The following is a 15,685-nucleotide window of genomic DNA, read 5'->3' on the forward strand; positions in this document are numbered from 1 at the left end:
AACAAAAACTAAACTCTATAAGTCACTCATAATTCCCGTCCTGCTATATGGTGCAGAGGCCTGGACGATGTCAACAACAGATGAGTCGACGTTGCGAGTTTTCGAGAGAAAAGTTCTGCGAAAGATTTATGGTCCTTTGCGCGTTGGCCACGGCGAATATCGCATTCGATGGAACGATGAGCTGTACGAGATATACGACGACATTGACATAGTTCAGCGAATTAAAAGACAGCGGCTACGCTGGCTAGGTCATGTTGTCCGGATGGATGAAAACACTCCAGCTCTGAAAGTATTCGACGCAGTACCCGCCGCGGGAAGCAGAGGAAGAGGAAGACCTCCACTCCGGTGGAAGGACCAAGTGGAGAAGGACCTGGCCTCGCTTGGAATATCCAATTGGCGCCACGTAGCGAAGAGAAGAAACGACTGGCGCGCTGTTGTTGACTCGGCTATAATCGCGTAAGCGGTGTCTACGCCAGTAAAGAAGAAGAATACTTATAATCTAACTTATAGAAATAATATAGATGGTATTAGTAGTACTATCTATGTATCAGCCACAGTAAAACGTAAGCGGGTCCTCTAGTATCTATATAATAGTTTATATAATACAAATATTTTTGGATCAAATATAAGGCCACGGCCGCGTTTTTAAAGCTGTTAATAACACTATCGCTCATCAAATCAATGCGTTTTGCGATTACTTCCAATTTGAGATACATTTTCCTATATCTAACTCTAGTTTAAACTACCTCAAACAACCGTTACATGTGCAAAACTTTTAGATACTTCGCCACATATACCTTTAACGTAAAATTTATAAAAAAAAAACCCTCAAAACCCACCATAACCTTAAATGTATGTCATAAATATAAAGTTTCTCTCCCCATCTACAGCTTTTCTTTGAAGCTCAGCTTAGTTGCTTTGCAACTTGCCAGCAGTTTTCCACTTTTTTTTCTCATTTTCCAAAATTTGCTTGAATTTTTCACTTGCGCCACGCTTACCGGCGTACTAACTCAAATCAATTCCCTTTAGTGACGTTTTTCACGATGCACACGTGCAGACATACACACATAAATGTAGAGCTTGCGACTTTTGCCTTTTAGCGATTTGATTTTAACTCAATTCGCTGCACATAACCTTTAAGTTTGTTAGCAAAACAAACGCTCCCGAAGGTGTTGTGTCTTATATGTGCTGCCGTGTTGCCCTTTTTTCTAACTGCTACACCTTTCTAGTGCTTGTTGTTATTGTTGTTGTTTTCTCATGCATGCAGCAGCGCTGACTGCTAACGGTTGATAAAAGAGGAGCAGTAACTTTGAAGTTTGTGCACACAAAAATTGTAAGTATGTGTGTGTTTGAAGCGCTTTTAGTGTAGTTATGTATGTATATACATATATTTATGTACCTGTGTATGTACAGCTGCGTGTGTTTCCGTCTGTGAATTATTAAAATCTAATAAACCACAAGATTTTATATGTGCCCCACACACGCAGACCTTATATAAGCGTGGCAAAGTTATATTGTATATGTTTGCCTGAAACGCCTTAGCGCACAGAAGTATGCTACAGTTTTCGGTGTTCAAACATTTCCTTGCGTGTGCACAAGTTTTTGTGGTTTGCGTTGTATTGAACCTTAAATTAAGTTTGAACGTGTACACTCACGCGCACTATGGACGGCACACATACATATATGTACATATATATAGATGTATGTGGTATGTGCGCGTACTTGCCAAACTTGTCTTGTTTGTATAGGTTAAGTTTAATTTGTCGTGCATACTTTTAGGCGTATGGGCATGTACACATCAATTTATGCCACAACTAACACCACTAACAGACCGCCATAAAATGCCGCAACAACAGCAACAGCAACTACAAATTCTCCAATACAAAGCAAACAGCAAGACGACCAGCGAGTCTATATGTTTGTATATATGCATATGTGTGTGTTGTGAGGTGTGAAAATCTTTGCTGTTCGATGGTACTTTTCACACTTGCTGCACTTCACACCTTCGCAGCGCACACAATTTACACACAAATTCGAAAATGTGTTATGTGGACACACACACATAGAGAATTTCGGCTCAAACCTAAAATTAATTATTCCAATACCAATTTTCTTGGCTGTCAAAGGTGATTTTTATATGAAAAGTTGCAATAGTTTCTCAAGGAAGTTTAAAGATTTCTGATGTAATAGAAATAGCAACAACAAATACAACAATGAAGTTTCGAGGGACGGCGTTTTCTTAGGTTGGATGAGGATAGGGAAATAGGCTGATTTTTCGTGAGACCATGGATAATTTCACTTGGACAGCTGGATACACCTATCCTTTATGACCGTCGCTAATCGACAAAACACCTAAAATATGTCAGAAATTTATTGAGAAAGCGTCTCGACTCTCCACCTCATCTTCCTCATAAGAATCTTGACAAGTTACGACCTCCAAAATATTTAGCATCATCGTGAAACAGTAATCAGTTAGACGACCTATCATTGCGACGATGTGCTTCTTGCTAAGAGTTAGGAGTTCAATGGACCTTTTACTTTCCACTCTGGGCCAAAAAGCTTTGACAATCCCAAAATGCTGACCAACGCTTGCTTAGGTCGCGCAGGGCCCATAAATCCAGCGCCAAAATACACGAAGACCCGATAAACTTTGAGAACTCGTTCTCATTGAGATGGAATTTGGTTAAGGTGGGCTTTTCTTACAAGTAGACAAGTTTAATATGGGTGGAGCTTAATGCTACTGCTAGTGCGGCCTTGCACAGATCAGTTTTGAGCTCAAAGTAAGCGAGCTGAACTATACAGACCAGCTGCTGTGCTAACGAAGTGGATGTATACCCTCCTTTTTCTTAAAGAAGATACTTTTTTTGGTATATTGTCGATTTTCAGAGATCAACGCATTTGGTATACGACTACCACTCGTTAGGTCGTAAGTCCAATTTTATAAACAAAATTTTATCTTACGTAATAGTCGTGATCTAAATTCCGAATATGCCAATTTCAGTAATGAAAAAGTTTTAGCTAAAGTTCCTAAAATCGACCGAGTTACTTTAAGACTCGAATCATGCTATTTTGGCAAGTCCACCATGTTCTTGTTGTTGTTTTTTTAGCGGCCACCTAGACCCCGCTTAGGTTGTCAGCGGAATCCGGTAACAGTAGTCCAAGGGAAGATGCTATTTCTATGGTGTCGAACCATAGGGAGAGAGGCGTTAGATGAGTGGCTTTTGCAGGGTACGAGAAAGGGTAGTTAGTGTCATGCACGTTATACAAATATTTAGTATATCGAAATCGAATTCGAATAAGTAGAAGTTAACCGGCTACGTTAGCCAGAACGAAGTTGCGGAAGGGTAAGTCACGTTATTGTTTACAGATCTCTATATAGCGAGATAATGAAAGTTCCTGAATGCATACAACAACTAATCAGAGGAAACTAATTTCTCATCACTAAAGCTTGAAAAAATTGAACTACGGACCCCATCAAATCACTGTAGTTTTTTGTCAAAGCTATATAGAAAAAGTAGAGGTGGAGTCATCTTGATACTTTTTTTCTCCATTTCGCGGCTTTTGGCAGACTGTGATTAAAATATCTCTGTGGACACAGCTTTGGCGAACCTAAAAAAGTGACTGAGATTGATATCAACCACCTTAAAAAATGTATGGTAAGCTCAAAACGCTTCATCGATCTGGATATGGGCAACTACTTTTAGGTAGTTATCCAAGTCTAAGTGAGATAAATCGACCTTAAATCAACCTTACGACCTAACTTTACCTATTTTAAATTTTCTAGCGCAGAAGTCTACTTCAAGTCCATTTTGACTTCAATTTCTATCTCTCTACTATGTAATATGAACAGCTAAAGTAAAGACAATTTAGCGACGACCAATCCAATGTAACGATGCTAGATTGAGTTTTCCACTGAGTACAGAGCTTGCTGCGGTGTTTAGGATCGTTGTCCTCCTGCAGAATCCAATTTTCATTTGTTCTGTTGAATCATCATTTGGCAGATGGTAGTAAAGCCTTTTTGTAGATTTTAATAATTTTCTCGGCATTTAGGTTGTCAGTAAAGAGATACAAAGTGCCGAATCCCTGCTTTGAGAAGCAGCCCCAAAGATCCACCTTTATTCCATGTCTTACGGTCCGCTGAACCAGGCTCGCGTGAGGACAGAAGTTTTTCAGTCAACAGAGACTTCTTCATTGTGTTGCGCCATTTCAGGTCATGAGTATGAAGAAGGGTTCGGATAGTTTCGTAGGATATATCTAAACCTTTTGCTATTAATTTTGCTTGTCCTTGCCGCAGTGTTAAAGCAGGATTCCGCGAAAACTGATTCACTATTCCTTTTTCATCTTTTTTGTTCACTTTTCCTATCGAACCACGTTCTGGTAAATCATCAACATTTTTAGCCAATATATATCGCTGTATCCACTTCTGTACAAATGCCTTCGACTTTCTCAAATATTTAGCAGCCGCTGATTGCGACATTTTGGGACCTTTCGGGTGGATGCAAAGGAACACAGCCTCGTAGCGCGACGCGTACTTAGCACTCATGACGTTTAACGTGATTCTCTTTCAAAAGATCAACGACAACTGAACCTTTGTTGACAATGAATCAAGGACAACTATCGACTGGCGAAGGAGTTAGAGAGAAATCTTTCATTAATTGTCGGCAAAGTCGACCACGCTCTTTCTTGACAGACTATAGTTACAGAAAAAATTACTGATGCATGGAGGTTGTCTACCCAAAGCATTATTGTTCTACACTTCATTCATTTAAAAGAATCTACTAACCTAGCACTTACATAATAGTTCTTATCGAACAATTATTACCTATAGCTGACAAGATTCCTAAGTAAAAATAGTCAGTACAGTACTTATTACTTATGAAATCAGACAAAAACGGAGTCTTAAGCATTTCGACATTCAAAACGTATTCGACTTAAGAAAACAATAGCTGAATATCGCTGAATGAAGGAAGAATTAATTAAGACTAGAACTCCATTTTAGCCCTTTCAGGCATGTAACACTTATAAGAATAAAACAAAATGAAGCGCTGCACTCTTAAAGCAGAAAAAAAGATTGATATATTTTCAAGAGAATGTTAGCTGAATAAAATACTGAAAGTCATATGACATTAAAATTATAAACCAATATTTGAGCAAAAGTTCGATGAAAAGCCGATCAGCCTCAATTTATGTAACCAAAGAGACAATTGTTCCCTAAACCATTTCTTGTTGCAGACTCCAATATACTTCAATATCGCACCATCTTCCAAAAATCCATATATTGAAGAAATACTACAATAAATAAAACCGCATTGAACTGTCTCAATTACCCGCCTACTTACTCACTATACTCAATTGCGCCCCACCTTGCAACACGTTGCCACAGCAATATCAAATATAAGTAATTGCCGGTAATTAAGGTTCGGTTTCAGCCAACATCACCATTACCATCAGCAATGCCATTAACGCGCAAGCGAAAATACGCACCAACATTTTGTCTTACCCCCTTTAACCCCCGCCAGCGCCAACACGCCGGCAGACACAGTCAGTCATGCGCCAGCAGCCACACAAAAAATGCCAAATTATCATTTCGATTGTGCATTTGCATTTCGCACACACGCCGAGCGTTGCTCAATTTACAACAACTTTCACTTGCCGGTTTTTGGCGAAATTTCGACTTTTATGCTACGCATTTTTGTTGCTGTCTAATTTACCATTCGGAATTGTTATTGCATGACGAACGTATAGCGCAACAACAATGCGCACATTTCCGCTTGCAGCGCCGGCGGTTGCTTTGTTGCGAGAGTGTCTTCGATTCGACAAGGTAACGACGGCATGGCAAACTGCCAGCCAAGCAACCGTCGGCCCACCTTGCGAGCCATGCCACGATGCCGTTATTACCTTTCGAAGGCAATAAAATTTATTAAAATTATATTTTGTTGCGCCAGCAGCAGCAGCGTAGTAAGTCTTGCATACTTTTGAGCGCGCACTTCCTGGTTATCAGCTCACACCACAGCCGGCAACGTCGGTAAAAGTTGCGCGTCTTCATTGGCGCTACGTGCAGTTTTTGGTGTAGTAAATCAGCGCTCGATGACATTAAAATAAAATTTTAATGCTGCGCCTGAGTGTATGCCTGTCTTGCTGGCGGTGCACAATTTTCACCTTGGCTACACACTTTCAATGTGGATTTTATGTCGGAATTTATTTGCATCTATCAAAGAATGGTTCATTTGCACGGAAATAATTGTAAATATTTGATATGCGCACAAAGAAGCGGGTAAGTAATAAAAATAAAATTGAAAATTTGTTTGCATACTTGTTGGCGGCATTCAATACAGACACCCGAACCAGGGGGTGTGGGTAAAAAGCTGCCAGGAAATTGATACATAAGTCATTTTTATTGGCATACGCTTGAGTGTCTGCCTTCAGCCAGCGGTGGGTGTGGCAATATTGGTGAAAAATTTAATGGCGCGTGTGCCCATGTGGCTGCGGCGCTGTAATGTAGGCAACGTTTTTCAAATTTCAGCCGAAAGTTGTGATTTATTTACAAAAAAATACATATTTTTGGTTGAAATTTGCTCATCAATGCTCATAAATTAATGCCTGTCCAAACTTAAGCGCAGCGCCGCTCACACTTCAGCAGCAGGAAGTGATAAATTTTGTCGGTTTCTTATCCACACAACACGCTCATTGCTTTCGGCGTAATTTAATATTTTTCTATGCTCCCAAAGCGCGTTGCGAAAGTAAAAAATTACAATTTTTAATTATCAAATGCGTTAATGACAATAAACGCCACCCTAGAACTCTCTAACGGCGCTTTAAGTAAGTAGACTTTTTTCCTTTTAATTCTTTCATTTCTTATGTTTCTGCTACTCCTGCTTCTTTTACCACACACATATACTGGCGCTGCAAGCTGAATTTATGACACGTCCGCTCCTTGATTTACATGCTGCTCTCGCGTCTTCGGCGTGAGACTGGCACCCACCCCAACCCGAAACATCCTTAAATGATTTTCTACACTTTAGCGTTGCCTATAATTAATATTAAAAACTCCCAAAGCGCGTAGATTTCAACATGCTTGACTTGATGGCGGTTTGTTGTTACAGCAAGCAGGAAAAAATGCTTGTAGATTTGTTGTTATAAATCTTAGATTTTTTCCCATTCGATGCGTTTGACGCTTGCTACTTACAGGCCTTTGATGTTCTTATGTAAACACTGTTTTTCACTCTCCTAGCACTTTCTTCGCGCTGAGCAGTGTTTTTCAATTAGGCGCTAGCTTAGACTCTCAACTGCTTCACATATTGAGCGCAACGCATTATTATTACCTGCTTTCTTGCGTTTTACATTTGGTGTGGTAAACCAAAAGTTGTAGAAAACTCTTAGAAAATTAGACATTCCTCGAATATGGTTAATGGTTATTAAAAAAATGTCGCCTTTCCCATAAACCAGGCAGTAAATGATGTCCTCTCTCATATACCCAGTAGTAAATAAGGATCGTTCGAAGTAGTCTGAAGCTTCAAGATTTATACCAGACGATCTAACATCAAAATTCTTAACCGATGAAAGCTAAGCGGCTTGAGCGCCTCAGGTTCACTCTCAACTAAGCTACAGCTGTCTTAGCAAATTTCATATTTTCTTCTTTATTGGCGTAGACACCTTTTCGCTGTTTGGCACCAATTGGGTAGAGCTTTCTTCGTCGAGAGAGGAGTTTACTTCTCAATTGCCTACTCAGTCCGAAGTAGCACCTGTTGGCAGGAGTTTTTCTGCGTTTGAATTCGAGACTCACGTTGTTGTTGGTGTTTATGATGATTCCAAGATAGACGAAATTATCTACGACTTCGAAGTTATGACTGTCAGCACACTTGATTTAGTCCGTAAAAATCATTTCTCAAATTCTTGGTTTATGATTTTAAATAACAAGCGTAGTCAGACATTTCGATATATCTACTTTCTGATTTGATAAAGTATAACAAAGGCTCTGAAGATTACACCCAACATGACAAATATCAGCAAAAAAAAAATCCATGAGAAATCGAACGCATCGTTCCCATTGCCCAATAGAGAAGAATGAACGATGGCTTTGTCAACGACAGTTTCAACAACGAAATCTACATATTCACCGACGGATCAGAGGCAGAAAAAGAAACAAAAGTAGCTTTAGTAATCTAATCGCAGAAAGTATCTTCAAAGTAAATGACTACAAGTCGGTCTTTGAGGCCAAAATTGTTAGCTCTAACTCTAGTTAGGCCATAAACTTTCAAGTGGCCAGTCATGTAAGCAGGCAATAAATAGGCTCTCAGAAGGTATATCATCAGGTTACGCAGTCATGGAAATAAAAGAAAAAGAAAACGCGGACGAGTTGGCCCCCTAAGCTGCTCTAGACGATTCAGTTCATTCAAGGAATGGACCGTAGACGAAAACTCAGGTCTTGGAGCATTTGCGACACAAAACTTCTTTGGAGTAGTGTTGATGGTTCACAGACCAAGAAGGTTCTACTTCTAGGCAAAAGGGAACTAGTAATATTGTAAGGAGTATCATAGATTAAGATTTCAATAGCAGAAAATTCTAAAAGTGGATTCGGCGGAATTCAATGAATGCGCAGAGGATCTTGAGACGCTGGAACATGCCCGTGCTTCAGCCGAGATATGTTCCACAGCTCCCAATGGTCCAACTTAAGGGACATTTGACAGCTGAGATGAAAAATTATCAGATTTTTTGCCAAGTCCTCTGAATTGCTGGAAAAGTTTTAATTTGGCCTGCGGTGCGGTGCTCCTACGCCTCTTTTTTCAACTGACCAATGAAAGGATCTCTTCATACCTCATCTAGCTGCTTGAAACATAGCAAATATGTTTTGAATCCTATATCTACTGCGACTATTCTATAAACTTATATGAAAACGTAGTCAAAATTTGTAGAAGTTGAAGGCTTGCTATCCGAATAGTCGACAACGAACACTTAATCGAATAGTCGACGGCTTACGGCTATCCCGATACTGTCACCCGAATATTATTATTCGAATAATGCCCTACATATCCGAATAATCTGGCTAGTCGATTAGTCAAATACCAAGAGCTGTACCCTATGGGTTCTCAAATATAAGAAATTATTATTATTTGTTTCTCGTTTGAGAATCACTTCAGTTCAAATTGTTGTTATAATGCTGATTTAAGCTTCAGATAAGCTCATAAGAGGTTTTGACACGACTACTACTAATATCATATTAATAAAATGTACTGCCTTCTTTCCTGTATAAAAATATTTTAATAGCTACTTCCGTCACACTAGTTCGAAGACAAGTACCTAACGATAGTAATATTGGGCTACATAAATATATACATAGCTATATACAACTATATACATGCTTATACGAGAATATAAATATAATGACATATGCACTTGACTTTCCCCAAAGGTACCACTACCCATTACACCAGCAACGACTCACAGCTACCAAATGCGAGTGACATAATACTAAAATACCGTTAATTCACAGCTAAATGTCAGCTAGCAATGTACTTTTATAATCATAGATACATGAAGACATATAATAAAGGAATATGTTATGTACAGAAATGAAGGTGAATCGGTTGAGTTTCTTATGTGCCTGTAAAAATTTCTTCCAGCTAGACATTAAGAAGGTTGCTTATGCTGCTCAATGTTAGCTTGAAATAATTTCCCCACGTTTCTCAAAGAGCTTCACATATTTCTGGCAATGTCAACAGCCCTCAATTGGCACACAGGGGCATGTAATACCATATGTACTATGTACGAGTACATACATATTTACTTAAAAGAGCGAGGCGGAAATGAATCTCGCCTCTGCTCTTTGCATGGCTCCTCCTTGGCTGTAGCAAAGAACATTTTTAATGCACCTTTGGGTCTTGGGAATAAACGAGTCAAAGATAATACTTATCTTTGTATAAGAACTGATAAGAAAGCTTAGGTTTTACTAACGATGAATCAGAATATGTTAGGTTAACTTAAGATAGGTACTGCTCCCCGAACTTCTTAGTGCTTTAGACTAAAAATAGTATGAGTAAAAGGAAGGTATGACATGTATATAGAAACCAAAGGTTGATAAAGAAGACAGTACTTTACTAAATTATCCAATTAATCACTGAAAATTTTTAATCTAATCCAGAAATTGTTAGTCGAAGTTCCGTCATATTCATCTTCCGCAAGCTAAGCAATTGGGTAAATGAATTTACCTCATCATTCCACAATTAGATTATACTAGAACCCAGGCCATAAAACGCATGAAACTTTATTTGAACACCTCTAGTTAACTATTGAGAGATTAGTAAATAGAGATGTTTAAAACTCTAAAGAAACCAAAAGATTTTAGCGGAACCCCTATCTCTAACATTAGAGAACAAAGAGTTTTTGTTTAAAAGAGCGTCGTTGCCATACACATTAGAGCGAGTAGATTTACAAGGAGTTAAAAAAAAACGAAAAAACGCCTTTTCGGGATCATTCAAGACAACTTTGAGCGAGAGACTACAGATCTAAAACCATTTCCGAGCCAGCGATTTTAAAGATGTAGTTTTTTAGGTATTTCAAAAAGTACTTCTTAAAAGTAAGTCCAAGCGACATCCCTTCGCTCTGTGGGCTCTTGAAAAATTCCTAGAAGATCCAACCTTTTCGAACCAAATTTTGTTCAGCGATGAGGCCTATTTTTTGTTCAATGGGTATGTAAACAAGCAAAATTCCCCCATTTGGGACAAAAAGAAATCTGAGAAGATTCAGGAGCTGCCTCTTCATTAAAAAAAAAAAAAAGTTTGGTGTGGTTTGTGGACCGGTGGAATTAAAATACTCGAACGAGTCATCGAAAATCGGACTCAACGAATGGACCATCTAAGACGACCCGCTACAAAGTACATACTTATATAAGGTATAAATGATCAGAATGGCGATCCGAGTTGAATTGTAAGTAACTGTCTGTCCATTTGAAAGTACATGAAAGTATTTTCCACCAGATTTCAATCAGACGCATAAACTTAGCTCTTCTTTCCTTGTTATTCTCATATTAAACTTCAAGCTTCTTTTCATACAGTTACTATATGAACTCGGTAATGAAAGAAATAAGTTCCATAGTTTTTGACCATAGATACCATAGGTCCAAAGCTATTAGGGAAACAAAATGGAAACTGGCATTCGAGGTACTAATTACTAAGCGATGTTTTCGCAAATATCAAAGCTCTGTTGGCGTAGATCAACTTTCCGACTGGACTCAGTCTTTGTACAAAGAGTACTTTTTCCAGTATTCAACAAAGTTCATCGATTGTTTAGATTGACTAGGATGGGTATGAGGATGGAATTAGTAAAAGAGGAAGTTTTCTCTCAGATTTTTAATTGTTGTACAGGGAGTGCTTGATGAAGACTGAAATCAGTAAGTTTTTTAAAGACTGGTCATTATTGTGGTGCTACTCTACCAAATTATTCTCAGTCCTAATCGAAGTATTTTTAAAATGGAAAAAATACGTTAAGAGAGACAACATGAACTTTGAAGCTATACTATAGATCATGCGCTCTATCTCCATGCTCACACCTTCAACTCATTCACTTATTACTTTGGCTCGCGGTCGAGTGCGCGTTCCGGAACTCTGCACTTGGCAAACCACACTAACTGCAATTGAAACGGGGCATTTAGTGCAACTTCCGTTAAGCGAAGTTTTTAATTTCTTCACAAGTAGAAAGAAAAGAGTCTGCCAGCGCGTTGCTTTGTATGTGGAAGAACAAACAATTAAGAGTGTGTGTTTTAAAAGACAAAGATGAGGGTTAAAAATATTCCGTTTTCTTTTCATTTTTCATTAATTAACAGTTAAATATATGAGGGTAAAAGTAAAGAGAAAAAAATCTGGTAAAAATAATAAATTACTTACTTTTGAAAGATTTATGTGCGGTTGGCTAATATTAATTTAGCTATGCAAATGTACTGATGGCAGATTTATGTGACGCTAAGGAATGAACGAAATAATTTTTATTTATTATACTGATCGGCTTAAGCAATTAAAAATGGAGCAGCTTTCAGAGAGCACATTTGAAGCTCAGAATGCATAGGCAGAGTGGAACTAGAGAAATAAAAAGCAGTTAGAGAAGATGCGTACGTAATATGGGGGATGTACTAGTGTTCCACAAGTTCAAAGCTTAAAATACCGAAAAAATACTTAATGGGTCAAGGGAACAAGCTTTGAGTAACGAAGAATTTCATCAAAGGTATTAAGACGGTAAGGTTCAGATAAGTTGTCATCGGGGTCATCCAACGGTAGGTCCAGAAAACGTGATGGTTCGCGGGGTCGGGCCATAGTGAGAGGGATGTCGGATGTGTAAAGTTAGCAGGGCAAGCAAAGAGGGTGTTAGTGTCATAGGGGACACGTTGCACACTGGACATATGTCTATTTGATATGTCAGGGTCGTTTCTGAATAAGAATGAATTTAACCAGCTATCCCTATTAATTCCCACAACAGCCGGTTCTGCGTTACCGGAATCGACCACGATTTTATCCAGGCCAGGGGAGTATTTTCGGAGATCTTACTTTGTTTGTGTGGGCAAGTTTTAAAATTTCCATCTATTCTGAGCTATTTGCTCAAACTGTGTATTGAGCTCTCTCTATTTCGTACCTAGCGAGCACGGTATTATCTCTGCCGCGGATTCGTCTATGGAGGCTCCTAACTTCGCCAACTCATCTGCTTTTTCGTTGCCGAAAATGTTGCTGTAACCGAGAACCAAAATTATGGGCAAGTGATGCTGACTTGCTAGTGAGCTTAAAGTCTTCCTACGTTTCTTGTCTAAGCTGGATTTGATTTTTGACGACAAAAAAAAGCTAGTAATGCCGTCTGACGCCTAGTATTGCCATCTGTCATCTAAAGTAAATGGTCGCTTTCTGTATGTTCCCATAATTCTTCACTAGAACTCCACCAGCCTTCTCTATACCGAGTACTTCACTTGGAAGATGCTAGCTGAGTTTGGTAGACGGAAAGATAGAGAAATATCGAGATCGGATCCCGTCCCACTACGCAATCTTAGCAGTCCATTTTGGACCTATCGATATAGATTGAGATAGTATCTTCCTCATCTGCTAAACCTCTTCTCCATTAACGTATTCTTACCTGGAAATAAATATTGAAATTTAAATTTGATTTTTTTAGAAGTTTAGAGTTCGGTTTGAAAAAGTTAACCTAACCTATAAAAATATTTCAGTTAAATTATAAATTAAGTAGACTAGGTAATGTAAACCCTCAAGTGAGCTGTCTTGTGCCATCACTTGCAACACATACTCGTATTTTACAGAGCACCTCACTTTATGAGTTAAGTATAGCATGCCTAGGCACTCTTTTTTCCATGACAATATCCTTGTCATTCACAGCAGGCGTCGAAATGTGCAATTTCAAGTGTAATTTAATAGCGAAAATTCAATTCAAATACTCAAACCTTCAACTTCTCCGACACATATGCTTCTATATAGCGAGTAATGCAAATATTGCAAGCCATACAACGGATTATTGCAATAAACATAATTATAAGCGCTGCATATGATTTTTCAATTACACCACCATATCTCACGCCGAACGCCTTTTGGCAACAACAATCATGCTGAAAGCGGCTAGAGTAAATCAAAATTGAGGGCGTAATGTGCGCGGGTATTATTACCCCCAACCACCTAGGCAGACACAACAGTTATTTGTATGCATACGCGCTACAGTGCCATTAAAAGTGCAACACTGCGCGCAGAAGGGTTGCCAAACCGGCTTGCAATTGTGGGAGCATGAGTATGGCAATGCTATTACGATGCGCGGAGATACGTGGTAATGCAAACGCGTAATGATAATTAAGTGGTTGCGCCCCACGGCTGGACTGAGTGGTGATTATCTGCTGCCACTGAAGTGGATATCCATATCAATGGCTTGTAAAGGCGCTTCGTTTTCGATGTGGCAAAAATTTTAATAGATATTTGCATTTGTTTGGGCATATCGTTGTCATTAAAATTTACCCCTGTTGCGGGGGCAGCGATATGGGCGCAATATTTTATTGAAAGCCGATTTTGCACATATTGCACGCGACACTTGCAATTAGAAGAGGTGTTGAAGCGGAATGCGTGGAGTGTAAGCTCGATTTGAGTGTTGTCATTTAAGTGCGCAAAATTGCAGCGACAGGGTTGCTATTGATACTTTTTGGAGTTGGCGTGAGAGAGAGCGCAGGAGAGTGAGAACGAGGCAGGCAATTGAATGTTGAAATTTGTTTCTAAAGCAACTGAGTGACGAAACATTCGTAGGTGAGAACTAGGCAAGTAGGAAGGATTGCAGCCTGCTTGAGCTCAAGGCTAGAAGCGTGATTTGAGAAGGTCAAACGATATTTCGACAAAAAAAGAAGAGAATTTGTAGAATCAATAAAAACTCTAAGCGAGTCTTGATAAATCATTAAGTTCTCTCTAAGTAAAGTCAAAATCTTATAGAGTCCTTACTCGCTAAGAAGACTGCGAGTTAAATCAATAAATTTCTGCTAAGTCCTAGAACTTAGGTGAAGCTTGAGAAGCTTAGTCCAAAGCACTGTAGTATTTTATAAGTACAGGTAGAGACATTCCGAAATCAATATAAAGTCTAAACGAGCCGTAATTAATTATTAAGCTTGCTACCTGAGCAATAATAATAAAGACATAGAACGATGTGGAGTTTTTACTTGCTCAGGATGGTAGCAGTCAGATGAAAAGACTTCTCTTAAGTGCGATCACAAGCTAAGAAACAAAAGTGTTTGACCTAGGCATTTACAAAATATTCTCATTACTTATAACGGATTTTTGAATAGGAACGCTACAAAAGTAAACCGAAAGGAACAGCAAACGAGGTCATATTTTATTTTTTTTTTCCGCTCTTTTGACATTTCTCTTTAGTAAGGTTTGCCATTTCATCGTGGGAAGATATGCGACCCAACAACGTGTCGAAATTAGTAAAATTTACTACCGAAATTCTGAGTCAATGGCCTTAACTTTAAGAGCGCTACATCCAATTTATGGTGGTCATAATCGTCCTATCAGATTTATAATTGAGCGTCTAGTTGAAAAATTTTAATCCACAGCCACAGTACAAAATGTAACCGTGCCAGTGATACAAAGAAGTACCCGTGGTGTCGAAAATATTGCTGCCGCTAGCGAATCAATCCAAATCAGTCTCTCACACGTCATTCTAAAGTGTTTGGTATCTCTGTGGCGTGGATGTGGGCAATTTTGCGAAAAGATCTTGGCAAACATCCTTACAAGGAATTGAAGCCACTTTATAACCAGAATCGTCGTATTTTCGTGAATTAGACTGAACAACAACTTGAAAATGATCAAAATTATCATCGAAAAATCATCTTCAGCGTTGAGGCTACTTTCTGGCTGAAGGCTTTCGTCAATAGGTAAAATATTGGTCAGGCTGCAATCCACACGTATTCCATGAGTCACCATTGCATCCAGCAAAAATTACGGTTTGATGATCAAGATTGGCTCGTTACTGTGAATGGGAATCGCTACCGCTCAATAATAAGCGAATATCTTTGGCCCAAATTTGATAATATCGGACAATTGTGGTTCCAACAGGACAATTTGTGATTCCAACAGGACGGTGCCACAAACCACACAGCGAATGTCACAATCGGTTTATTGAAAACGAAGTGTGGTAAACGTGTTATCTCACGAAATGGCCCATTCAA

The sequence above is a fragment of the Bactrocera dorsalis genome, chromosome 4 (assembly GCF_023373825.1).
Source record: "Bactrocera dorsalis isolate Fly_Bdor chromosome 4, ASM2337382v1, whole genome shotgun sequence".
Lineage (NCBI taxonomy): Eukaryota > Metazoa > Arthropoda > Insecta > Diptera > Tephritidae > Bactrocera > Bactrocera dorsalis.